The following is a 26,807-nucleotide window of genomic DNA, read 5'->3' as shown; positions in this document are numbered from 1 at the left end:
ATTTGATCCATTGAACATTGGGGGTCTAGTGATGGATTGTCCTTCAAAAAATATGGCATTATTGGTTGTCTTTTTTACTCCAAAGCCGATTGAGCTTAATCTCTAGGAGACCAAACTCTGATACCAATTGTAAAGATCGAAAACAACATAAGAGGGGGGGTGAATTAGGAGGTTTAAAAAATTTGCCAAGATCTAAATCATTTTATGAGAATTTGCCTTCTTTTTCTAAAGGACCACACAAAGGAGCAATTGATGAGAAAGTACAAGTGCTTGGAAGTAGAAGAGATAGACAATTTATATTGCAAGACAGTAAGTAAAAGGATAGAATAGCAAATCAAGTTTCAAACTCCATTTGAGTTTGAATACCACTTTATATAGCAAGTTTTTTCAAGTTGATCAACTTACAACCAATCTCTTGTGTACAAAGGAAGGATCACTTCCTTCTAGCCCCAAGCCGCACTTGGTCAAGCAAGGAAGTTTTACTATCACTCGGATAACCCTCACAAAACTACACTATTGAAGAAATAGAAACACACTTGAAAAGTTTATCGAAAGTTACACAACTAAGAGTATAAATTTTCTTTAAAGAGTATTCTCACACTTGAATCACTCAAGATCTGATGTAGTCTCAATGTGCAAATTTCTTTTTAAGTGGTTGACTTTGTTCTATTTATAAGAGACAAAAAAATTTTTCAATTAATGCTACCAACGGATAGAAAGCAGCTGAAGAGTCAACTAGCCGTTGGTGGTGTCGGACATCCGGTAGGCTAGTTTTCTGCGTCCGAACGCAGGTAGAGAGTTCAAGAAGTTTTCTTGAAATGTTTAAGACGTCCGGTACCTCCAGAATATGCGTTCGAAGGTATGATGCAAAACTGAAAATTCTTCTTCAATTCGTTCGGACGTCCGGTGCCTTCAATGTTTTACGTCCGAAGTGTCGCAACGTCTGTCGGACGTCCGGTACTCAAGTGTTGTACATCCGATCGGGGTCAATGAGCTTAGAGGATTTGGCTTATCATATTCGGACGTCCGAGAGTGGGTTCTTCATGCGTCCGAAGTTACTCAATGGTTGTCGGACGGCCGATGCAGTCTTTATGTGCGTCCGACAGCTATTTCAGCATATGTTAGCCTTGGAACCTATTCTGCTCCAATTCTGAAAAGATCTAATCAGAGAAAATTAGTAACATCCATTTGTTTTGTAATCATCAAAAGTTACGGATTGAGATAAACAGAGATAATAACTTACATCCATAGAAACTAAATAACACAACAAATTCAAACTTGATATATACATTGATGTTTAGATCCAACTGTAAGGCTCAAACATGCCCAAATACATTAACGAGTTTACAATCCAAGTACAAACAACCCTGGTCGGGTGCTAACTTGAGTACAATCTCAAAATTCAAAACAACTAGATTACGCTAGTCTGTACACGTCTCACGCCTCGCTCGTATCCCCTGTCAGGAAAACAAATGGCGTGGAATGAGTTAAAAGCCTAGTGAGGTTCCAAATAGCAAGTTGACTATTATTTAAAAGTGCACGTATCAAAGTAACAAAGTAGCGAGCATAACAAGTTCATAAAAGTGAGCAATAACACTTCAAGTAGCAAATCTCATAATGAGCGAGTGTAAAATTCTTTTTCTAAAAGAAACAATAACACTACGAATAACAATCAACGTATAAGGATACAGATGGCTCTCAGAAGCCAAATTCGCATTGCTTCACCAGAGGTTGATCCAATATTAGTTGACACTCTGTCAACTTTCAAGTAAAGTAACCAATCCAGTAGTGCTTCGCTTCACACCAATCCGTCCACCATTCAACCCCTTACCGGGTCCGAACACCAACTAAACACTGGTGGTAATACTCGAGTATACCGATTAGTCGAGAAGATAACACTCCACTCGACAATACTAGATACCCATGGTTCGTTATCTAATCGACCAAACCCTGGCCGACTCAACTCGATTAACTAGCCAGTGGGGTTTGGGGTTCCCAAATACGGAGACGGGAATGAGAGGTACCTCCCACTCGCATCGAGTGCTGTACATATTGCCGCTCAGCACTTACAAGTCAAGCACAAGTACAAATACAAGTACAGGTCAATGCAAATCAAGTCACTTGTATAAGCATGAATGAGATATCAAGTATTTAGTTGAGTTAGATCAAGTGCGATAAAGTACACACTTGCTCGACCAAAGCAAGCAAATGTTATCCGATCACGTTGGTAAATCAAATATCAAGTTCAATCATGTATTTGGAAGCATTCACCAAAGATGTAGTGCTTGTCAAAAATCACATTCAGGTGTAACTCCTTGGTTGGAGTTCAAATCTGCGATACAATATCATTTAAAAGCTTGAAATCAACTAAGGTTCGAAACATAGGAGTTTCGTTTCAAGAAGATCAAGTAAATGAAACTTATTCAGATAGGATTCATGTTATGTATCAAACTCTAGAAAATTCATACTCGCTCTTTTAGTGTTGCTAAAGAAGCAACTAAAACTTTGAAATTTGCATTTGAGTCTAAAAGACGAGAAAAACATATTCTGCGTGGTCACTACTTTTATTTTTCCAAGGGTACGAGTTTCGGCCAAATTTTAACTTATATACCTCTGCAAAAGAGGAATCGAATAACCTAGATAATTCAAATTCAATTCAAAAAATTCAATTCAACCTCAATTCTTCGCTCGAATCACAAGTACACACACCTAGTGCTCGAGTGAAAATTTGGGCGGCATGCCCTTTATATTTAGCTATTTTTCCAGCTATTTATGGCTTCAATATTTTTCTCAATTCAGTCTCAAAACATACACAAGCAATGTTACCAACATATCCCTTCAATTAGGCTCCACAATAGCCTTTCAATAGGCTCAATATCATTCAGTTACAACACACGTCTAGTAAAACAACCAAAAATCAGTTTTGAGGACAAACGGCTAAACAACAGATTTAACATCTTATAGAATTTTGGCCACAATTGGAGCTACGTTTATTAGATTGGGGTACTCTTTATACCGTTTCGAAGCTAAGACAAAGGGTTACAACTTCCATGAAGACAACTCAACCCAGTTCACAAGTGATCTAGGTCGAATTTACAGATTACAGAACAAGAATGTCCTTGTCAGTATGGTTGTCAGTACTGAATTCAAATGGCAATAACTCAGGATACACAATTCCGTTTGAGGCGTTTTGAGATACGTTGGAAAGATGAAACATAGGGATAAAAGTTTTGTGTTTTGGCCAAAGGCTGATTTGATACGGATCAAGGTAAAAAACGAAGCCAAACCTATGAAATCTCAAAACTGTCCACGAAATGAGGCTTTTGGCAGTTAGGGGTATTTTTGTCATTACACATGCTACAGTGCTCCGATCGAGGTGAAATTTTATAGGAAGCTATATAACATGATTTCCTACAACTTTCATGTTTTAACCTAAGCCTAATTCGGCCTCTAACATAGATGAATGATGCTGCTCAGAACAGGGCAGTTTCAATCCTTAAAATTGGAATTTGATGAAACCAAAGTAGAAAATGCTCATTCATGTCTTACATCACTATCCCAACTCCCTATCCAAGATTATAGACATCATATACTCTCTAAACAACAAGGAATACAACTGAACAACTCAAACCCTAACTCAAAATCCACCATATCCATCAAAACTACCAAAAGAACTATCATTTGCCACAAGTATGAGTTGCTATACAAACTTAAGCAAAAGTAAGGAAGAGATAAAGGAAGACAGCCATAATACCTCTTTAAGATGCTTGCAAGAGAAATCCTTCACCTTTCCTTCCAAACTTGTAGTACACCAAGCTTCCCAAGTGTCCAACTAAGAGATTAATCGGTTTAGATTCTTGATTTTCACTCAAAATAAGCTAAGCCCCAAGATGAAGATGAAGTTTTCTTCTCTTTTTTTTCCCTCAAGGTTCGGCCACCATGGATGCAAAATGAAGAAAGAATGAAGTCCAAGAAAGGTTAAGAAGCTTGGCCTTAGTTTGGGTCAAAGATGGTTGGATACCTTCCACTTGTCACCACAAGACTTCATCTTGAATTTTTTTCTTTTCCTTTCTTTTTGTAGTCAAGAATTTTGGCTCTCTCACTAGGAAAATTAGGGCCGATATTTTTACACTAATGACAATGAGATTAAGTTAATAAAGTGGTGGTCAAGTGGTGTGTTGAATCGGTAGTGAATGGTACACGTCGGTTCATACCGTTTTTCCCTAACTCGTACGTAATAGGGTTTTCACTTATAATTCACTAACTTATTATTATTACTTCTAATCACACAATTCTTTATCATCTAAAACTCACTCTTAATCACTAAATTGAGTACACACTCCGTACCGATTACTCATACTACGAAAAGACGTAAAAATCTTAGTTTATCTTAACGATGAAAGAAAAGAAGAAACCCTTGGTTCTATGATTAGTTGTAGCTATTGGGGAAGTGAATGTATAGTAAAGCTACTGTAAAGTAATAAATTCCAAATTAAAAAGAATTTTAAGAAAAATATAAGGGATTTTACAAGTCCTCACATATCACTTGGAGAACAACTCTAGCTTGGTGAAAGGCTTCATCTTGCAGTTTTCTTGGAGCTTTTGTGGTGATAAATTTCTAGTTTTTCAAGAGTTCAAGAGGTATCCATTATCTCCTCTAATCCTTCCATTTTTCTTCAAAGATTGGAGCTTTATTTGCAAGGGTTTGCAACCTAAAGCTTGATCTAAGTACAGGACTTGAGGAAGTTTAATTTCTTGCTTTAAATGTTAGGCTAGTAGTCTTGTGATGACCTCTAGGTAGCGGGCTTGAGGTGTAATTGTTTGAATATGAATGTTATGTGTGTAGATGAAAAGATTATGGAGAGAAAGTTGAGAAATTAGAGGAACTAGAATTGGCCGAATCTGTCCAGTGCTTTTCGTACCTGCCTTTCAAATTTTTGTGGGTTGTTTTGCTGTGAAATTGGTTGATATATGTTCTATATGGTGTGTAGAAAGTTTTTACCAAAAATCATTTGAATTGGTTAAGCAAAACATGAAATTTCAAAATTTGAAGAAAACTGGAAAATGTGTTCTGGCAGTCTGAACAGTACCACTTTGATCGAACATAACTCTTTGTACAAAAGTCAAAATCGAGTACCGTTTGCGGCATTTAAAACTAGACATTGGTAACTTTCCAACGGTATAAAATTCACTTTATAGTTAGAAATGAGTGAGCCGTAGTGATTCGGAAAAGTTTGATGTCCTGTTGTAATGGTCTATCCGAGAGAAGGTAGGAGCTGCATTTTGTGGCTCTATTTTCTCTCACTTATGAATTGATTTTGAAAATGACTTGTTCTGATGAAATGTAGATTTTGGATTCTAGTTTCCAACGCCACCAACCATTATCAATTTCAAGTTGTATTGAGTGAGATATGGTTCAATTTATAAACTGTGCCAAAGTTGGAAATCTGGAAAACCCTTTCGTCTTGCTAGCCGACTGGTTAGGTTTGATTTGGGACGTTTTGTTTCGAAAATCTTGATGTCCATTGCTTGTCAAATGCTTATTAAGTGTTCCTAGAACCTTGGTTTCAAAAATGGATAGAATTGGAGTTGATTTCATTGGGAAAAATGTTTGAAAAATAAAAAGAAAGCAATAAGACAGATTTGCTTTAAGAATTTCCTAAACTTTGGTAGTTTTTTAACTACCTTCCCGTCCGAGTTTTTATGTGAAATTTGATAGAGGAGTAGTGCTCATTTGGAAGTTGAATTGTACCAAATTTGGTGTTATTCTAAGACCATTCGATACCCAAACGATGTTCCAAAGTTTGCTTTTCAAATCTGAAAAATTCTTGACTTGTGCTCAAATTCCAGCCGACTTTAGACTATTATTTATCAATGCTCAAAACTCCGAATTTAGTCTGTTTGTCCTGTTTGAAACTTTGTTAGGAACTCGTAATGTGTTACAAATTTCAAAGGCTAGTTCACTTTCGGTGAATTTTGCCGAATTTCCAAAGTTTGCCGAAAAACATGACTGAAACTGTCTTGTATGCTCAAATCAGCCACTTTGAGCTGAAATTTGAATATCTTCCGTTTAGAATCTTGGAAAAGTGTCTTCAAGAAACTTTTACTACTTTGGATCTAGTTTCCAACAGTACTAAGTTTTCTAATTTTAGACCTACTGAGTGTAAGATCTGATTTTTTCTAAGTTTGACGCGTAAAGCTGAAATTTGCCAATTTCTAAGAAAATGAAATTTTGGGAACTTGACTTCTTATCTTGATATTGGTATATTGTTTTGAATCCGATTTCGTGGGGAATATGAGTTTGTTTAGTAACTTTAAAATCCTCACTTTTGAATTTTGATTTTCGATAAAGTGAATCTCTTATAAGGACATTGACTTGAATTTTAAAGATTGTGTGCATTCTTCCTTATTTAATAAGGAATTTGTGAGACCCCGACTTCTTTAAACCCTAAATTCTAATCAAAAGAAGAAAAAAAAATCTAGTTTACTTGTGACTAACCGATTTTCTTAAATTTCTCATTTTTAATCGGAACCCTAATTGTAATCAATGGAATTGTAAAATCCCGCACATTTTTCTTAAATTTCCTTTTATTTGGACATTATTACTTTATAATAGCCCTACTACTCAATCACCCCACAATAAGTGCAAATGAACCTAGAAAGTAGGGTTTCACTTTTCGTTTTCTAGTTAGAGCGAATTAGGGTTTTCACGTTTTTTTTTCGTAGTATGATTATTTGGTATGGAGTGAAGATCAAATTTGGTAGGTAAGAGTGACTTTTGGATGAGGAAATATCATATGATTTGAAGTGATAATAATAAGTTAGTGATTATAAGTTAAAAATCCTAGTATACGTGATTTAAGAAATCGGCTCAAACCGACGGGTATCGATCACTACCGATTGAACCCACCACTTGACCATCACTTCCCTACCACCACATACCCTTGATATTTTTGCAAAATATCCCCCCCTCATCCTCAGCCATATAACCGAAATATGTGGCCAAAATGCAAGGAAAAGAAAACAAAATTTTAGTTGGTTTTGGTGATGACAAGTGTCAACCACCTATGGTTCCTTGACCAACCTTTTGTCTTGCCTTCTTATCTTCCATTTGAGCTCATTCTTCCTCATTTTTTTTCTGGTCAGCTGAGAGTAAGGAGAGGGAGAAGAGTGAAGAGAGTTTTCCATCTTCAACCTTGAATCTAACCTTTTTAGTGCAAACAAGAAAAACTAAGCCGATCAATCACTAGCTTGGAAGCTTGGGAAGCTTAAGGAACAAAAAATTTCAAGGAAAGGTGGAGGATCATTCTTGCAAGCTCTTGTCTTGAGGTATAATGGCTGATCAACCTTTCTTTCTCCATTAATCATGATTAAGTTGGGTATTAATGTTAGTATTGTGCTTGTGATGCTTGTTCCAAGTGATTTTGATGATTAGATGGATGACTTTTGAGTTAGGGTTCTTGTGGGTTAGGTGTTGTATGATGTGTATATCTGGTATATAATCTTGTAAAGGAGATGGTAGTGGTAGTTTCAAGATAAAAATGTGAATTATAGTTTGAATATAGCAAAATTCCAGATTTCTGGAAATTGTAGCTTCAGTTCTGCCTGATTCTATTTCATCATGTTAGAAGCTGAATTAGGCTTAGCACAAAACATGAAAGTTGTAGAGAATGATATTTTATGGTTACCTACAAAATTTTAGATCAATCGGAGCAACATAGCCTATGAAAAGATGAAAATATCCTGACTGCCCTAGGAGTAAAATCAGCGGACAGTTTGGACAGTACACTAAGTTGGTTGCGTTTGTTCACCTGGATACGTACTAAACTAGCATTTAGTCGAAACATGAAAGTTTTAGTACTTTGTCTTAGATTTTCAACACCTCTAAGAACATCTTAAACGGATTTTGGTAGCTTGAGATATGGCCATTTAAAGGTAGTGCGGTTAGCTGGTCTATTAGTTGAAATTTGGTTCTGTGAATTGGGAATTTGACTGGGTTACACTGGAATTTGTGTGACGCCCCGAAAAAAAAAAATGAGTTTGAGAACCCGGAAATTTTCTAATTTTCTAGGGTTTATTTTATTAAATCGCTCGCCTTTTCTATATTTTCTTTATTAGAAAAATTCCCCAGATAAAGTTTATGAGCAAAGATAGTTTTAAAATGATTTTTCTAGTGTCGGTTAGTTTTTGAGAAATTAAGAGCGTATTTTGAACGTGGGACCCGCAAGTGCGGTAAATGCATTATATTTTTGACAACTTGTTGGAATTTTGTATTAAGTGATATTATTATACAATGTGTTAAGATATTTGTATTGGAGAGACAAAAAGATAAGTTTTAAACCAAAAGGTGACAAGTGTCACTTTCTTACTCAAGGGTGGACTTTGACCATTTTTACTACCTTTACTAATTGATTAAAAACTTGACCCAAAATTCATCTTCTTCATAAGCTCCTTGGCCGAACCTCTTGGAGACAAAAAGAGAGAAAAGCTTCCAATTTCTTCCTTCTATTTCTTGCCCAATCTCACAAACCAACCGTTAAAACCGTGATTTGCTCCATAAAAACCTTTCTCTTGGTGGTATTAAGGTGTGTGGTGAAGTGGTTTGAGAAGCAAAGGTGCTAAGTTGGGTCTTTCCTTGGGTTTGCATGGTAAGTGACTAAGGAACCTTTCCTTTGATCTTGATAATGTTCAATTAGTGATTGGTGGTGGTTGAATAAGTGATTTTATGGATGATTTCATGATTTAGGTTGAAATTAGTGAAGTTTTATATTTAATTAGGATTTTTCTGTTCTCATATGATTGTTATTATGTGGTTATGTATGATGATTGGAAATGATAGTTGATGATTCTAGAAGGTGGAAAAAGTGGAAGATTGCAAGTAAATTCTGTTTTGGAAGAAATCTGGAAAATTAGGGTTCTTGGTTCTTCATTCTGTCCGAAATTTTTGGTCCTAGATAGAGGCAGAATTGACCTTGACTCAAAACATAAAAGTTGTAGGTATTGATGTTTTAAGAGTGCTTGTAAAATTTCAGGGCAATTGGAGTAGTGTAGAATGAGATAAGCCGAATTTACTGTTGCTGTTCTGGGTTCATCAGGATGTAAGAACTGCGCCTGTAATGGGTTGTTTTGACTGGAATTGCTTTGGATTTGGTTGTTGAGGTATTCTGATGAAATGTAGCTTGATGTCCTAGCTACCATATGCCTTTGGAATTTCTGCATTTGGAACTGTTTAGATTGAGTTGTACTGATTACAGCATAGTGTAATTTGTAAACCTGCTATTACGGTTCTGGTTTGTTATTTGGCATATTTGACTTAGTTGTGTTGGGATTTGGACTGAGTGACCTTCTACAATGTTGTAGCCCTATCTTTTAGCTTCGAAACGGTGTATCTTGCACCTTCATCCGATACTCGATGTGTCTTTGGTACCATTACCGCAAAATGACGTCAAAACTGTTTTTCTGGTTTTGAGCTTAACTTTCATATCCGGACTTTTCCCTAGCTTGACTTGTACTAGTACTACTTGGAGCTTGCTGGATGGTTATTGGATGAACTTATTGTTGTGTACCTTTGGGTTGGAATGAGGAAATAATGAAGCCTTGATGGCTGGAAAAGTAAAGAAAGATAAGAGGAAGTGCTGTCCGAATTTTGAAAGGACTTGTTTGCATTGAGTTTGTGATCTAAGACTTGGATTTGAGCAAGGCAATGATATTTTGTGACGACCCCACTTCTCCCAAGGGCGAACCCAAGGGTATCGGCGGGCCGCCTGCCTAGCTCGCGCCAGGACTCAAAACTTAAAGCTAATAAAACTCTTCTAAGCCACAAGAACACGATTCATAATATATACAACCACCAAAAGTCTATTTACATCTTCAAAAGCATCAAGCCAAACCGCTCTAATATACTATAACAATAACCAGCAAAAGGTAGACCCTAAGAAGGGTCCTTATACAAACCACCAAAACAAAAACAAACATCCTAACTGTTCAACTATTACAAGCCAATCTACCTATACTAGTATACGAGCCAAAAGTCCCCGCGTCGGCCCCTGCTAAGGAAAACAAAAGGAAAGGGGTAAGCTAAATGCTTAGTAAGTAAACAGGGGCGAAAGCATAAATTCACGTAGCAACAATTACACAATAAGAGTAAAGCAAAAGCAGAAAAGAACAACATCATATAATAAGGATACAGGTGGCTCCAAAGCCAATTCATATGCCATGCGTGATCTCCTGCCGACACTCCGTCGACCACACTCAATGGTCCGTAGAACTTCACTTGTACACCCACCGACACCTTATCACCCTCACTGGCCAGTCACCTCACAAACTTCCCCGGGCGAACGAAATCACAAACTTGAGCTTGAGTCACAAGCTCGGGTCACAAACTTGGTCACCTTCTCGGTGAACCGGATTCACAAAATTGGTTCATAACATGAACCTACAAACTTGGTGACCTCAGACTAAGTTGGACTGACTTCGACCAAGCCCTAACCGGCTCGAATAGTCCAAACAGGTCTTAGATCGGGCCCACGAACTCACAAACTTTGCAAACTTCACAAACTTTACTCGAAAGTCGCCCCGAGCCACAAGCTCAAGGGTTTTGGTTCCAAAAGGTTCATATACATATGCCAAGTACAATTATACATTCAAATTAGGGTTTAGGTCGAGTGCGATAAAGTACACCCTCGCCTAAGTACCCTTTTCACACATCTCAAACACATAGCAAAGAAAAACACACCAAACTGGCCTGAATACTTACCCAGAATCTGAAATAGCAAAAACACGAAGTCGGATCGAAATGAACAGCTAGTAGTGGGCCCCACCAGTTCCGCCCAGCTCACCACCGTCTGACATAGAAGATTGTGTCACATAATATCGCAAACGGCTACTATCGTGCCTAAAACAAGCAAAACGGCAAAAACGACACGCGCGCACGTAAATATGACGGACGGAAACGGAAACGGCCGTTAGCGGAAACGGCAGATTTGACACTCGTTTCTATTGTAATCATAAGTTGAGCTACGAATATCGGATTAAGGCGTATGAGACACCATATCGAAGCTTAAAGGATGAAAAACAATTGTTATGAAGACATCCAGAACTGAAACTGGAGGCTTCAGCCCCAAATGAACCAAACACAATCACATACGAAATCTGGCCAATGTACAAATGGTCAGTTTTGAGTGCAAACTGTTTTCTATGCTACACATGGGCAAAAGAGCTGAAAATTGGTAGTTAGATAGTTCATTCCAAATGGAACAACTTTCATGAAGGTCGGCAATCCAAATTCGGAACGGAAGTTGGTCGTCAGGACCAAAACAGATCTGACCAGAAAATGGTCATTTTCACGGGCAGGCCTTATTTGCTCGGCTATATCTCAGGTTCTATAAATCCGATTCATGAAATTCCAAGGGCGTTAGAAAGCTCTGATATAGAGCTATAAGTTTGGTGTTTTGGTCGCAAGCCCAAACAGCTTGTAACCTAGTCAAACGTGAAGCCAAAGTCCCAGTCGTAAACTGTCCGGATATAAGAACAGAACAGAATTTGACGGTCAAAACAGGTCTGAGTATTTCGTTTATAACTCAGGTTATACCACTCCGTTAATCCTGAAAATTTACAGGGATATCCAGGACTTAAGGGGCTACAACAATGTAGAAGGCCTCTCAATCCAAATCCTAGCACAACTAAGTCAAAATGCAGAAAACCAACCCAGAACCGTAATTGCAGGTTCCCAAATCACACAAAACTGTAATCAGTCCAAGTCAGTCTATACAGGTCCAAAAGCATTGATTCCAAAGGCATATGAAAGCTAAGACATCAAGCTACATTTCAACAGAAGACACCAACAACAAAATCCAAACCAATTCCAGTCAAAACAGACAATTACTATCGCAGTTCGGACATTCTGTTCACCAAAAACAGCAACAGTAAAAACGGCATAACTCACTCTATACTACTCCAAATGCCCTGAAATTTTGTAGGCACTTCAACCTCATCAATACCTACAACTTTCATGTTTTAAGCAAAGTCCAATTCGGCCTCTATCTATGACCTAAAATTTCGGACAGAATGTTCAACCAAGAACCCTAATTTTCCAGAAATTCTTCCAAATCCAAAATTGATTGCAATTATCAACTATTCACACCTACTAGTGTCATTATAGGCCATTGCCAATCATCATAAACAACCACACCATCATAATCCAATTAAACCAGAAAAATTATCAATAAAATAAAAACTTCACCAAATCACTTCAAACCAAGATAAAAACCAGAAATTTCAGCACTTTAATCACTAATAAGCATAACCTAAGCTTCATAAGGTATAGGAGGGTAGTCAAGCACCACTTACCAAGAAAACAAGAGAGAGGAAGTTGTGGAACACCTTAGCTCTTCCAAAAACTTCACCAAACCAACCACTAACACCAACTAGAGAGATTTTATGGAGTAGAAATAGATGGAAGCAAGTATTTTTGGGTGATTTGAGCTAGTTGGGACTTGTAAATGGAAGAAGTTTTCTTCCTTTCTTAGCACAAGAGGGCCGGTCACCAAGGAGAAGAAATGGTGAATTTTTGAGCAATTTTTAAGATATTTACCTTTTGGTCAAAAAAAATCAAAAATTGGAATAGTAAATCTTAACTTGGAACCACTAAGAAGGTGACACTTGTCACCTCTTAAATGCAATCTTATCTTTTCTTTTCTCTCTCACATCAATCAAATCACCTCCTCTACTTATCTCCTAACACCCGATAAATTTTTCACAGTATCTGAAATTTAATCTTATTGGCCGAATTTTTCCGAACTTTTCGCACTAGTGGGTCCCACGTCCGAAATCCGTTCTTATTTTCTCAAAATCTAACCGATACAAGAAAAAATCATCTAAAAACTATATTTACTCATAAAAATTATCTGGGAACTTTTCTAATAAGAAAATGTGGAAAAGCGGAGATAAATAATCTCCACTGAAACTTTCTAATATTGCAACACTAGAGGTTTGCTAATCATTCAAACTTACTAACCTATGTCAAGGCACACACTAGATTACCGAATATAAATTATAGCTTGAACCTTATAATCATAATACGTAAACTAGGATTTTCCAACTTAACCGAATTAGGGTTTCCTTCCTAGCCATAAAACCCTATTTTTCCAAACCAAATATCAAATAACCCTAATATCGACTTACGATCGGACTGGGGCCTCACATATTTGATGGATGGTTTCTGAGCCATGGAGGTGAGTGACCCTAAACTATTTCCAAAGTACTTGTGAAATGTTTCTTGCATTATGTACTCGATTGCATATCATGCGTGCTTGCATGTGAGTTCATGACATGATTTGGCTTCAATGAGTTCTGGGAAAGTCTTGTGCTGGACACCAACGTCTCCACTCTGTTTATGGTTCATGTTCATGTTTATCTGGAGCTCAAGAAAGGGCTCCCTCTTAATGTTAATGTTAATGTTAAATGATCTATTTGAGCGTTGGGTGTTCAAGTGCTATGATTTCCCTGGCTCACGAGAGCACTAAACGAACATTTGATCTCTGAATCATGACATCATCGAAATGATCGAAATGCAACATTGTGAAATATATTTGTTTAAGGATTTTACTGGTTACTCGCTGAGCTTCTAGCTCACCCCAAAAATATTTTATTCCCCTCCACAGGGCTCAAGGCGAAGGAAGGACTTGTAGTACTTGTGCACGTGACTGGATGGCCTATGTTTTGTACAATTTGGATTTGGAAATCATTTTATGTATAGTTGAGAAGTATTTCCGCTTTGCTTTTGACATGTAATTATTGGAGAATTTGATGTAATATTTGAGTTTTATTTTGTAATCTGTTTGAGGAATGTAGTGAACGACTGAGTCCCGACGAGAGCTGGGCAGGCGGCCCGCCGAACCCTCTGGTTCGCCTTAGGGGGAGGTGGGGCCGTCACAATTTGGACTAAGTGATCTTCATGAAAATTGTAGCCTTTTGTCTTAGCTTTGAAACAGTATAAGTTGTACCTCAATCCGATAAGCGTAGTCTCGGTTGTGTCTGTTACGCAAAAACACGTCAAATCTGCCTTTTGCCAAATCTCATTTCCGCACATGTCGCTAGCTTGATTTTGTACTTGTATTACCTTGAGCCTATTGAACGGCTATTGTGATGAATTTATATTGTGTATGACTTTGGGATTGGTTGAGGAAAATAATAAAGCCGTAAATGGCTGGAAAATTAGGTAAATACAAAGGGCATGCTGCCCAAATTTACGCTCGAGGACTAGAGAAATATACTTGCGACTTGAGTAAGGGTTAAGAGTGATTACTACTTGAACCATCTAGGATATTTGTGTCTTCTTTTATCGAGGTATATCAGTGAAGATTCGGCTGAACTTGTACCCTTGAGAAATACAATCATGACTACTAGGAATACGTTTTCCTTGTACTTTCGACTCAAATGGCATTTCCAAGTATAAATGTTACAAAGTTATATAGTTTGAAAAGCGAGCGAGTGTTTCAAGAATATTCTCCAAGTGAATTTCCATTTCTTGATTCTTATTGAACGAAACATCTAAGTTTCGAATCTTAGTCGATTTTTAAAGTTCTGAACCAAAGTTTTATCGCAGATTTGGACTCCGAACCCGGAGTATAACCCAGACGTGATTACTAGGGGCACTTCATTTTGGTGAGTACTTCCAAATACTTGATTGAACTGGACACTTGTTTCCAATACTTGATCAATAGGATTAAATGATATATGATTGGTTTGATCGGGCAAGAGTGTACTTTATCGCACTTGCCCTTATTTGATATATACTTGTTTATTGTTGAAATTGATTTGATATACTTGTTTATGATGTGCGCACTTCCTGGAATTCCAGAAACCCTGCGGCAAGTTACTCGAGTCGAGCCGGCAAGGGATTGATCGATTGGGTAACGAACCCTGGGTCTCTTGATTGTCGAGTGGAGTAATATCTCCTCGACTAATCGGTATACTCGAGTATTACCACCTGTGTTTATTGAAGATTTTGGGCCCAGTAGGGGGTTTGAATGGTGGATGGAGAGTAGTGTAAGTGGTGTTCTACTGGATTGGTTACTTACTCGAAAATTGACGGAGTGTCAACTATTATGTGATCAAAACTCCTGGTGATGCATTGGGAATTTGGCTCCTGAGAGCCATTCGTATCCTTATACTTTGAGATGATTGTTACTTGTAGTGTTATTGTTTTTTAAAACTTTACACTCGCTCATTTTGAGATTGCTACTTGAAGTGTTATTGCTCACTTTTATGAACTCTTCATACTCGTTACTTAGCTATATCGAAAATTTGTACTTATAAATAATGGTCAATTTGCTATTTGGAACCTCACTGGGCTTTTAGGTCATTTCACGCCATTTGTTTTCCTTACAGGGGTACGAGCAAGGTGTGAGACGTGAACAGACTAGCGTAGTCTAGTTGTTTTGAATTTTGTAATTGTACTCGCACTAGTCGCTCGATTAGGGTTGAATGTACTGAGAACTTAAATCTTTTGATGTATTTGGGACTGTATGGATGGTTGAGATAGAAATGAATGTATTCGTATGTTCCAAACTTGGGAACCATTATTTCGTTTATTATTGAGGTTGCACCTTATTTTAATTGATGTGAGTGAGTGAGTCCTGACGAGAGTTGGGCAGGCGGTCCGCTAAACCCTAGGGTACGCCCAGGGGGAGGTGGGGCCGTCACAGAATTTATGAAAATGTGTGAGGTGATTGTTGGTCATTTTTTTCAAGCGATCAAGAAGGTCTCGAAGAGAATTCTGAAGCGGATCATTAAAAATCTTTTGCACTTACTCCCTTATTGTGATTTGGTGAGTATCAAATGCATGAATTGTTAATTGAGTATTATGGAATTGTTGAGACGAGTGTGTACTTTACTGCACTCGCTCTCCCTTAAGTGATGCTACAATTGAATTGTGCTATGTGAATTGATATTCGAATTGTGTGAAATAAATTGCTATATGAATTAAGTGAAGTGTTACTATTGCAAACCATATTTATGTTGTGATGTCGAGTGGAGTGAATCTCCTCGACTTATGTGTATACTCGTGGGGACGTCCTCGTCCTCTCTTTCTTTTAATTATGCGATACTTGTTATTGAAATACATATGATCGGTAATTGTTCATAAACATGTCTAACTCGTAAGCCCTGAGCGGATGCATGTACCACACCAATTTAGGTGGGAGGTGCCTCTCATACCGTCTCAGTGCTATAATCGGTTCCTTAAGCGATAGCATGTACCACACCGATTCGGGTGGGAGGTACCTCTCATGTCGACTCAAAACCCTAAACAAATAATCGGTTCCCTGAGCGATAGCATGTACCACACCGATTCGAGTGGGAGGTACCTCTCATGTCGACTGAGTACCATAAACAATTGTAATCGGTTCCCTGAGCGATAGTATGTTTCATACCGATTCGGGTGGGAGATACCTCTCATGTCGACTTAGAACCCTAAATCATTTTCAGTCGATTGGAGCGATGTCTCATCGACTACTAAGCGATAGTATGTACTACACCGATTCGGGTGAGAGGTACCTCTCATATCGACTCAGAACTATAATCAAAGTATAAGTCGATTGGAGCGATATCCAATCGACCACTTATTTCTCTGAGCGGTAGCATATACCACACCGATTCGGGTGGGAGGTACCTCTCATGTCGACTCAGAACCATAAATAGAGTAAGTGAAGTTCTACAGAATTAAATACCTACTCGATTGATGAAGTGTCATCACGTGGAGGTATTGGATCGAATTTGGGCAAAGCAATTGGAAATTAGCTCTTGAGAGCTCCTGTATCCTACTCAAGTGTGTTTAATTGTTAATCGTGAATTACTTGAACTTTATAACTTTATTTATTGTACAAATGTTATTATTTTTTAAGCTATTCGCTTGCATGCCTTTCTTGACTTCACTGGGCGTCAACTCACCCCATTAGCTTTATTTTCCTTAACAGGGTCGGGTTGAAAGATTTGGGGAGAAAAGCTGACTTGATTGCTTTTGGTTAGAATCATGGGATGTAATTGACTAGTCGAATTATAATAATTGTATATTTTGGAAATGTTGATGTATCTTTGTGAATTTGTGATATAAGATTTGAAAGTATATTTAAGGAAGCGACCTTTCTCTACTTGGACTTGTATTATCGGGTATTATCTTTAAATTTGGATTTGAATTGTACCGAGTCCTGGCGAGAGTTAGGCAGGCGTCCCGCTGATACCCTTTGGTTCGCCTTAGGGAGAAGTGGGGGTATCACAGTTGGTATCAGAGTTTAGACTTCAGATCTTTGTAGTGTATCCTAAGCTTAAAAGTTTAGAATGCCGGACTGTGGGATTTGATTGTATATTAAGTGCAATGTGATCTTGGTGCTTGAGGTTGTGGCACCGTTTTTGCTTACAAAACACTTAAGACTTTAATGTTCAAGTTAGGTTGGAGTTGATTTAAGATTAGAAAATTTAAATGGCCATCTGGTGAGTTTAATGGTTAGAAACCTTGCTTTTCCCACTATTTTGCTTGCCGAAATTCCGGAAGAAATGTTGAACCATTTGAACAATTTTAGACTCCACTTTGAACTTGAAAATGAGACATCTTTTGCACTTCTTTTGGTTTGACTTATTACCCTAACCTGTATAAGAACTTTCACCTTGAATATAGTGAGAAAACTTGTATTCATTGGAAGTTTTAGACTAAGAATTTAGAAAGTAGCTTAGGCTTTTGAATGGAATTTGGAATTTATCATCATTCGAATGATGTGGCTTGGTATCGTGGATTCTTCTGGTTCTGTCCCTAACTTGGCTTATGATTTTTCCTTTTGATCCTGTCTAGGATAGTAGGGGTGGTGCACGCCGTGAGGTCTTTTGTATTTTGCCTGCATGTACTCCTATATTTGTGGCACTTAGTTGCCTATGACCTGTATTTGATAGTACTATTAACTAATTGTATGCACATTGACATGTAACATGACTTTTGGTTTATGCAAATATCTATGCCGTGACTTAAATTGTTCTTGTAATGTGTACATGTTTTTCAATTCATGCGCTTATACTTTTCACTTTTATTATGCGTTTAGAACCTTGCAAAATGGGTCGGCGAGGACGTGGACGGGGGTGTGGGCGTGGGAGTGGGATTCGGCAACCCCGCACTCCCGAGAGAAGTGAGGGGTCCGCGACTAGACCAAACCAAAACCCTAGAAACGAAGATGGTGACCAAGTGGCTATGGCCTTTAACCGCATGACCGATATTCTCGAGCGCTTAGCTGAGCGCCAAGGACCAGAACCAGTCAACCAACCTTGGAACCAAGATAGGGGTGAGGATAGAGCCCTAGAGCGATTCTTGAAATTCGCTCCACTTAAGTTTCATGGAGGGTCTGATCCCAAGGTAGCGAAAAATTGGTTTAAAAGGATGGTTGATATTTTTGTTGCTTTAGATTATACCGAGGAAAGGCAAGTGAATTTTATCATTTTTCAATTTGAGGGGGCAGCACGCTCGTGGTGGAATGTTGTTAGTGAAAAGTGGGAAAGAGAACAAACCCCTTGGACTTGGGTTAATTTTGAGAGGGAGTTTAATATCAAGTTCCTCCCGCCAATTATACAAGAAAAGAGGGAGGACGACTTTATTAAGTTGAACCAAGGATTATTAAGTGTGGCCGAATATAAGGAATGGTTCACCAAACTTTCCAAATTTGCCCCTGAGCTTGTAGTCACCGAATGGAAAAGGATTTTATTCAGGGGTTACATGTAGAAATCTAAGAATCTCTAACAGCTGCCCAGATTACCACTTTTACGGATGCCTTGGATAAGGCACAGAGGGTACAGAATGCTAAGTCTCAATCTAAGACTTTTCATGCTAGAAAGAGAGGTAGCCTAAGCGATACCCCTAAACAGTCCGAGAGGTCTACCTAACCCCTTAAAATGGGAAAAGGGGCTTGAGAAGTGAAAATGCCTGAAAAACCCGAAGAAACTCCATCAAGCGAAACCCCACCAAAAGGAAATCAGAGTAGGCGAGATCAACAAAAGGGGAAATCTCAAACTAGTCAAGCAGTGACTCCTCACGTAACTTGTGGATACTGTGGAAAGATTAACCACACTGAGGCCGTGTGACAGCCCCACTTCCTCCTAAGGCTAATCAAAGGGTTCGGCGGACCGCCTGCCCAGTTTTCGCCGGGACTCACTCATACACCTCAAGTGAAAATGACAATAAGACCACAAGAACAAGTGTAACAATAATTCCAAACTTAAAACATCTACTTATATACATTTCTATCTCAAAAGGGATACAACTCAAATATACAAAGGTTCTCAATTCTTCATACATCCAACCCTTACCAAGCGCTAGGGCGAGAACCATTACAAAAATTCAAAAGAACTAGATTATGCTAGTTTGTACAGATCTCTCGTCCTTGCTCTCATCCCCTGTTAAGGAAAACAAAACTAACGGAATGAGCTAAAAGCTCAGTGAGGTTCCTGACACATAATCAACTTAAACAAGGACATTAGTCATATAATAACAAGTAATCCAAGAAACATTAACAATATAAAACAATGATAACACATTCATTAAAAGAATACATGCTCACGTGGAGTCTTTCTTTCTTTCCTTCTCCATTCATTTCCTTATTCCTCCAATATTTAAAATTTCATTTGTAATTGAAAATCTCCTTTCGTTTATTCATTTCTTTTCTCCCCCTTCTGGACATTGGCCAGACTCTACTCGACAACGTGGTAATACTCGAGTATACCAAACTTTCACCCAGGGTCACCAAATCGCCCGACCGAGTCCGCTTCTGGCTCGAGTCGACCGGCAACGAAGGGCAATGGTCCACTTCAACCAAAAGGCATACATTCATGCACAACTAACATTTAATCACTTAAACATTGAAAATTTCACATTTCATTTAGGTCGAGTGTGATAAAGTACACACTCGCCTAGCAAAATTCATTTTTAACAAACATTTATCATTTAACCAAATATCCACAGCAAATCACAGGAAATTATATAGTTAATGAAAATATAACAAACAAAGAACACTCACCTATTTAAACAAAAAAACATCCAAAGTATTCTTCCGGGTGATACCCTCAATCACCAAGGAACCCTAATATAATCAAAAGATCACATTATGCTTCAACCATCAAAGATTTAAGTGATTCAAAGAAAATTCGAATACGTACTAGTACTATATGTAAATATGAGTTTTAAAGTGAAAAGAGTACATTTAAACCAAAGAACATGAGTAACTAAGAGTTTCCCCAAACCAACCATAAAACTATACAAAAAAAAGTTTTTAGAAAATTCCCGCGGAAAACAAATGAACAGTGTCACGTCACAATCCGGCCGGATTCAAGGTAGTGAGCAATCCCAATTTTTTTTCTTCTTCCCCTGTCAATCCGGCCAAGAGTTGGCCGGATATGAAAAGACAGTTGTTTTCAAATTTTCGTAAAGCTCTTCGTTTGGTCCGAAACTAACTCATATGCACAGAAATAACGTATAACAAGTGTTTTGAGTAAAATCATATGAAATGGAAGATAAACCAACCCTAAATTCACACTTAAACCCTCGCTTGATAAAATAGGTTTTGCTGCCGAGAAACCCTATGCAACTCTTCTTTGTTTCGGAAAGAAAATGAATAAATATTTGAAGTTCAAAACTTGACATTTGTAACTAAGTATCATGCTTAAAACGGTTGTCACATTCACCTTGTGGAAAAGTACGAGTTCAAATGGAATCTAGCTCAAATAAGACTACTAAAGTGGACCTAAGTAAGTCTAAGAAAAGTAAGTCCAACGCATCCCCAAATCACATTTCAAATCCCACTTTTACTTATTCAAACTTCAAGAAAATAAACGGACAGCATTTCACCTTAATTTCTTCACTTTCCATCCTACAATCAAACACCAAATCACATTTCAAAACAACCACAATTTCACATACAAATCATAGGCGATAAAACACCTTTCGGCATAACAACCACAACTGAAGCTATACTTATCGGATTGAAACGAATCTTATGGTGTTTCGAAGCCAAGACATATACCTACATTCCTTATGAAGACCTCCAAAGCCAAATCATGCATTTTCATGGTCAAAAATCGAAATCTAGAGAGGACAGAAAACTATCCGTGAAACAAGGCTTGTGGGCAGTCAAGGGTATTTTGGTCATTTAACAAGCTACAGGTTTCCGATTGAGCTGAAATATTACCCGTAGCTAGCTAACTCAAATACCAACAACTTTCATGTTTTGAGCAAGGGCTGATTCGATCTCTCTCAAGGACGAATACACATTGTAAAAACAGGGTAGATTTGAAACCCTAAAATTGAAATTTAACATAACTCTAACTCAACCCATGAAATCTTCCACAAAACAACATCTATAACAACTATAAGCCACTAATTAGCAATTAATTGAAGTAAAGAGGAAGTTCTTGGCAAAATACCTTGAAAACTCAAGAAAAATGATAACTTAGTATCTTTCGTCCCACAATCACTCCACCAACTCCTTTAAGTTTCCTAGTTGAGCACTTGTATGGTGTAGTTTCCAATTTAGTTGGCTAGAACTCAAGATTTGAGTAAGTTTGGAAGAAAAAATGGAAGAACTCTTTCTTGTTTCTCTCCTCAAGTGGTTCGGCCAAGAAGCAAGAAAAATGAAGGAATTTTGGTCAAAATTTGATTTTTGGAAAGTTAAATAAGCTTGGTCAAAAGTCAAACGTCCAATGAGGTAGTGACACTTGGCCTTTCTAGTGTTTCAAGCTTATCTTCTTTCTTCCAATGGTTAATCCATCTAACTAACCTCTAATCATCTCCTAGCACCTTGTAAAATAATAACACTTAGCACAAAAATCACTTAATCACCAAAATTTTATCGCACTAGCGGGTCCCACGTCTATAATGCACTTCAACTTTAACGTACACTAACTTATACTAGGAAAATGATTTAAAACTGTATTTGCTTATAAAAATGTATAGAAAATTTAACATTTTAAAGGCAAGTATAAAAAAGTTGGCAAAAAAAAATAATGTCTAGAAAATGTGAAAATTTTTGGGTTCTCACAGGCCGAGTGTTGGAGAAAGTAAGGAAAATGTCTGAGGTGCGGTAGTACCGAGCATAAGTTTTAGAATTGCCCTAGAGCTTCTAAGGGAGAAGGAAATTCTCAACAACCTGCTAAATCCACTGCAAAACAGTTGAGTGTCAGAAGGAGTGATTAATGCTAATGATTGTGAGAGGAATCCAAGTTGTGAAAACTCTACGAGTAGGGGTGAATCTGACTCCACTCGACAAATAGGGATTGTAGTTTTACCCTTGCATAGACTTGCACTTTTAGAGGTTGTAATCTTTTGTATAGGGGATGAAATCCTTTTGTTGTATATTGCGACTTAGCACGTTTTGATCTTGTTGTTTCCCCTTTTCTTTTGAAATGATTTGATTAACTTATTATAATTTTGTGTAACTATTATGATCTTTTATGACATATGAAAATTTACTTTGCTTTTAATTGATTTTATGGTTTATATGTATATTTAATCTATTGGTCCACACCTCTAGACCTGTGATAAGATCATGAACGGTACCTGAGAATAGTTAAGTTCAATAAGTGTGAGTTTTGAATGGGAGAAGTAGGAGTGATGAAAATTGGTCATGGGAGGAAAGGGCCGGTAAAGATTTTGATCAAAAAGTGAAGGAGTTAAAACGCCAGCAAATCCCTCTAATGAAGGTTTTATAGAGAGATTATGGAATCGAGAAAGCAATTTGAGAAGTTGAAGAGGAGACCGAAAGAAGTATTTAGGGTTATTCATAGATCAAGGTATGAATTTCGAGGTAGTGACACTTGGCCTTTCTAGTGTTTCAAGCTTATCTTCTTTCTTCCAATGGTTAATCCATCTAGCTAACCTCTAATCATCTCCTAGCACTTTGTAAAATAATAACACTTAGCACAAAAATCACTTAATCACCAAAATTTTATCGCACTAGCGGATCCCACGTCTATAATGAACTTCAACTTTAACGTACACTAACTTATACTAGGAAAATGATTTAAAACTGTACTTGCTTATAAAAATGTATAGAAAATTTAACATTTTAAAGGCAAGTATAAAAATGTAGGCAAAACAAAATAATGCCTAGAAAATATGAAAATTTTTGGATTCTTACACTCTCTCCCCCTTAAGAAATTTCGCCCTCGAAATTTTTACCTTTAGATGACTCAGGAGCTTGTTGGTTGTCTAAGGCATATACCTTTGCCGGTGCTTTTGTTCGATTCCCTCTTTCATTCACTTGTTTCGATTTGGTTCCATCCAGTGGTTGAGCACTATTTCCCCTTAGCTGCTTCATCGGGCAACTACTAATTTGGTGATCGCTACTCCCACAAATCAAACATTTTCGCCCTTTCCTCTAACACTCATTCTCATTATGATTTGCCTTTCCGCAATATCCACAGGCCAGGTGAGAAGCCACTTTTTGGCTTTCTTGAGAAATTTTCCCATGACCTATTTGACTTTCTTTGGTAGATCTTTCATCTAGTGCTCCTAATGTTCATGGTGGGTGGGGTGAAGGGTTCACTTTTTGTACTTTAGAAGGCGCTATCTTTTCGCTAGATTCCTCATATACACTACCAGATGCACCCCTTTTCCTTGTTTGGAAGGCTTTTACCTGTGCCTTTGCATCCTCAATCCTTTGGGCTTTCTCAAGGGCTTCTGTAAAGGTATTGACCTGAACTGCCGCTAAAGCTTCCTGGATTTTCATATTCAATCCTTGTATGAACCGTCTCACTCTTCTCCGCTCCGTGGCCACCAATTCGGAAGCAAACTTGGACAGTTTAGTAAATTTAGTCTCATATTCGGCCACACTCTGGGTTCCCTGACGTAACCCAATAAACTCGTCCCTCTCCTTTCTTGGACTAAAGGTGGGAGATACTTCTCATTAAATTCCTTTACAAAGTTCGTCCATGTCCATGCAGTCTGTTCTCTTTCCCATTTTGCCTTAATAACATTCCACCATACTCGGGCTGGTCCTTCGAATTGAAATACAGCAAAGTTCACTTGTCTTTGCTCCGTGTAGTTTAAAGCCGCGAAGATGTTAATCATTGCCTCCAACCACTGTTCAGCTATATCCGGATCAGGCCCTCCATGAAATTTCGGAGGTAGAAACTTTTGGAACCTCTCAAGAGCCCTATCCTCTCCTATCTCTGGATTCCGGGGTTGATTCACTGGCATTTGGCCTTGTTGATCTACCAGTCGTGCTAGGATATTTGTCATTTGTTGTATCACCGTCGCCATTTGATCTCCGGTCTCAACCCTCGGTCCATGTTCTTGCTCGGCCACTATTTTTCTTTCTTCTCTCGGTTCTTGAGCTCGCTTAGTCCCATGGCCACGACCACGTCCCCGACTACGTCTCCCTTCCATACCCTTTTTCTCTCTTTTTTTTTCTTTCCAAAAGGTGATTTAGTATATAACGAAATAAATTGACTAAAACAACAAGATATCTCACACCAAATACACAAGGAGACACACCATATACACAAAGAGACATCTCAAGTTAGACAAATAGTCAAAGGCAGCAAGTACTATACATGTAGGTATTAACATACCACAGGCAAAAGACGTGTAGGAACAATGCAAGGGCAAATCGAAAGAAAACGCGACTTGTCGTCCACACTCAGTTAAAATCACCCCCGTCCGGTCTCTTACTTCACTTTCTATCCGAACTAGGCGCCCGTTGATCTCTTGTACTAACTCTAGCCAAACACGAACCTGATCATGTTCCCGAGAATGAAATTCTCAAGTACTTAGTATCGCCCTCAACTCAAGAGTACTCGGGTACAAGAATCCGAAATAAGATAATTCACATCTCGAATTGGCCAGTCCCAAGAGTAAATTATCTACAATCGAGATTCCTACCTGACGTCCATATCTATTGTCCTTAAATACCATGATAATGATTTAAGGATTATAACAATTCATGATTCATAGCTTATGCTCAAAAGAGCACTTAGTCCTTCACACTTATTCACCATTTGGCTCAAGCTCACTCCGCGCAGAGATCACGCGAAGCAGGCTCTGATATCACCTGTGGCAGCCCCACTCCCCCCTAAGGCTAACCAAAGGGTTCGGCGGACCGCCTGTCCAACTCTCGCCGGGACTCACTCATACACCTCAAGTAAAAATGAAAATAAGACCACAAGAACAAGTGTAACAATAATTCCAAACTTAAAACATCTACTTATATACATTTCTATCTCAAAAGGGATACAACTCAAATATACAAAGGTTCTCAATTCTTTATACATCCAACCCTTAACAAGCGTTAGGGCGAGAACCATTACAAAAATTCAAAAGAACTAGACTAGACTAGTTTGTACAGATCTCTCGTCCTTGCTCGCATCCCCTATTAAGGAAAACAAAACTAACGGAATGAGCTAAAAGCTCAGTGAGGTTTTAGACACATAATCAACTTAAACAAGGACATTAGTCATGTAATAACAAGTAATCCAGGAAACATTAACAATATAAAACAATGATAACACATTCATTAAAAGGATACATGCTCACGTGGAGCCTTTCGTTCTTTCCTTCTCTATTCATTTCCTTATTCCTCTAATATTTAAAATTTCATTTGTAATTGAAAACCTCCTTTCGTTCATTCATTTCTTTTCTCCCCCTTCTGGACATTGGCCAGACTCTACCCGACAACGTGGTAATACTCGAGTATACCAAACTTTCACCCAGAGTCACCAAATCGCCCGACCGAGTCCGCTTCTGGCTCGAGTCGACCGGCAATGAAGGACAAGGGCCAACTTCAGCCAAAAGGCTTACATTCATGCACAACTAACATTTAATCACTTAAACATTAAAAATTTCATATTTCATTTAGGTCGAGTGCGATAAAGTACACACTCGCCTAACAAAATTCATTTTTAACAAATATTTATCATTTAACCAAATATCCACAACAAATCACAACAAATCATATAGTTAATGGAAATATAACAAACAAAGAACACTCACCTATTTAAACAAAAAAACGTCCAAAGTATTCTTCCGGGTGATACCCTCAATCACCAAGGAACCTTAATATAATCAAAAGAACACATTATGCTTCAACCATCAAAGACTTAAGTGATTCAAAGAAATTCGAATACGTACTAGTACAATATACAAATATGAATTTTAAAGTGAAAAGAGTACATTTAAACTAAAGAACATGAGTAACTAAGAGTTTCCCCAAACCAACCACAAAACTATACTCAAAAAAAGTTTTTAGAAAATTCCCGCGGAAAACAAATGAACAGTGTCACGTCACAATCCAGCTAGAACTTGGCCGGATATCCGGCCGGATTCTCGGCCGGATTCAAGGCAGTGAGCAATCCCAATTTTTGTTCTTCTTCCCCTGTCAATCCGGCCAAGAGTTGGCGGGATATACGGCTGGATATGAAAAGACAGTTGTTTTCAAATTTTCGTAAAGCTCTTCGTTTGGTCCGAAACTAACTCATATGCACAGAAATAACGTATAACAAGTGTTTTGAGTAAAATCATATGAAAAGGAAGATAAACCAACCCTAAATTCACACTTAAACCCTCGCTTGATAAAATAGGTTTTGCGGCCGAGAAACCCTATGCAACTCTTCTTTGTTTCGGAAAGAAAATGAATAAATATTTGAAGTTCAAAACTTGACATTTGTAACTAAGTATCATGCTTAAAACGGTTGTCACATTCACCTTGTGGAAAAGTACGAGTTCAAATGGAATCTAGCTCAAATAACACTACTAAAGTGGACCTAAGTAAGTCTAAGAAAAG

Source organism: Coffea eugenioides, chromosome 9, assembly GCF_003713205.1.
Source record: "Coffea eugenioides isolate CCC68of chromosome 9, Ceug_1.0, whole genome shotgun sequence".
NCBI lineage: Eukaryota > Viridiplantae > Streptophyta > Magnoliopsida > Gentianales > Rubiaceae > Coffea > Coffea eugenioides.
This window is presented reverse-complemented; position numbering follows the sequence as displayed.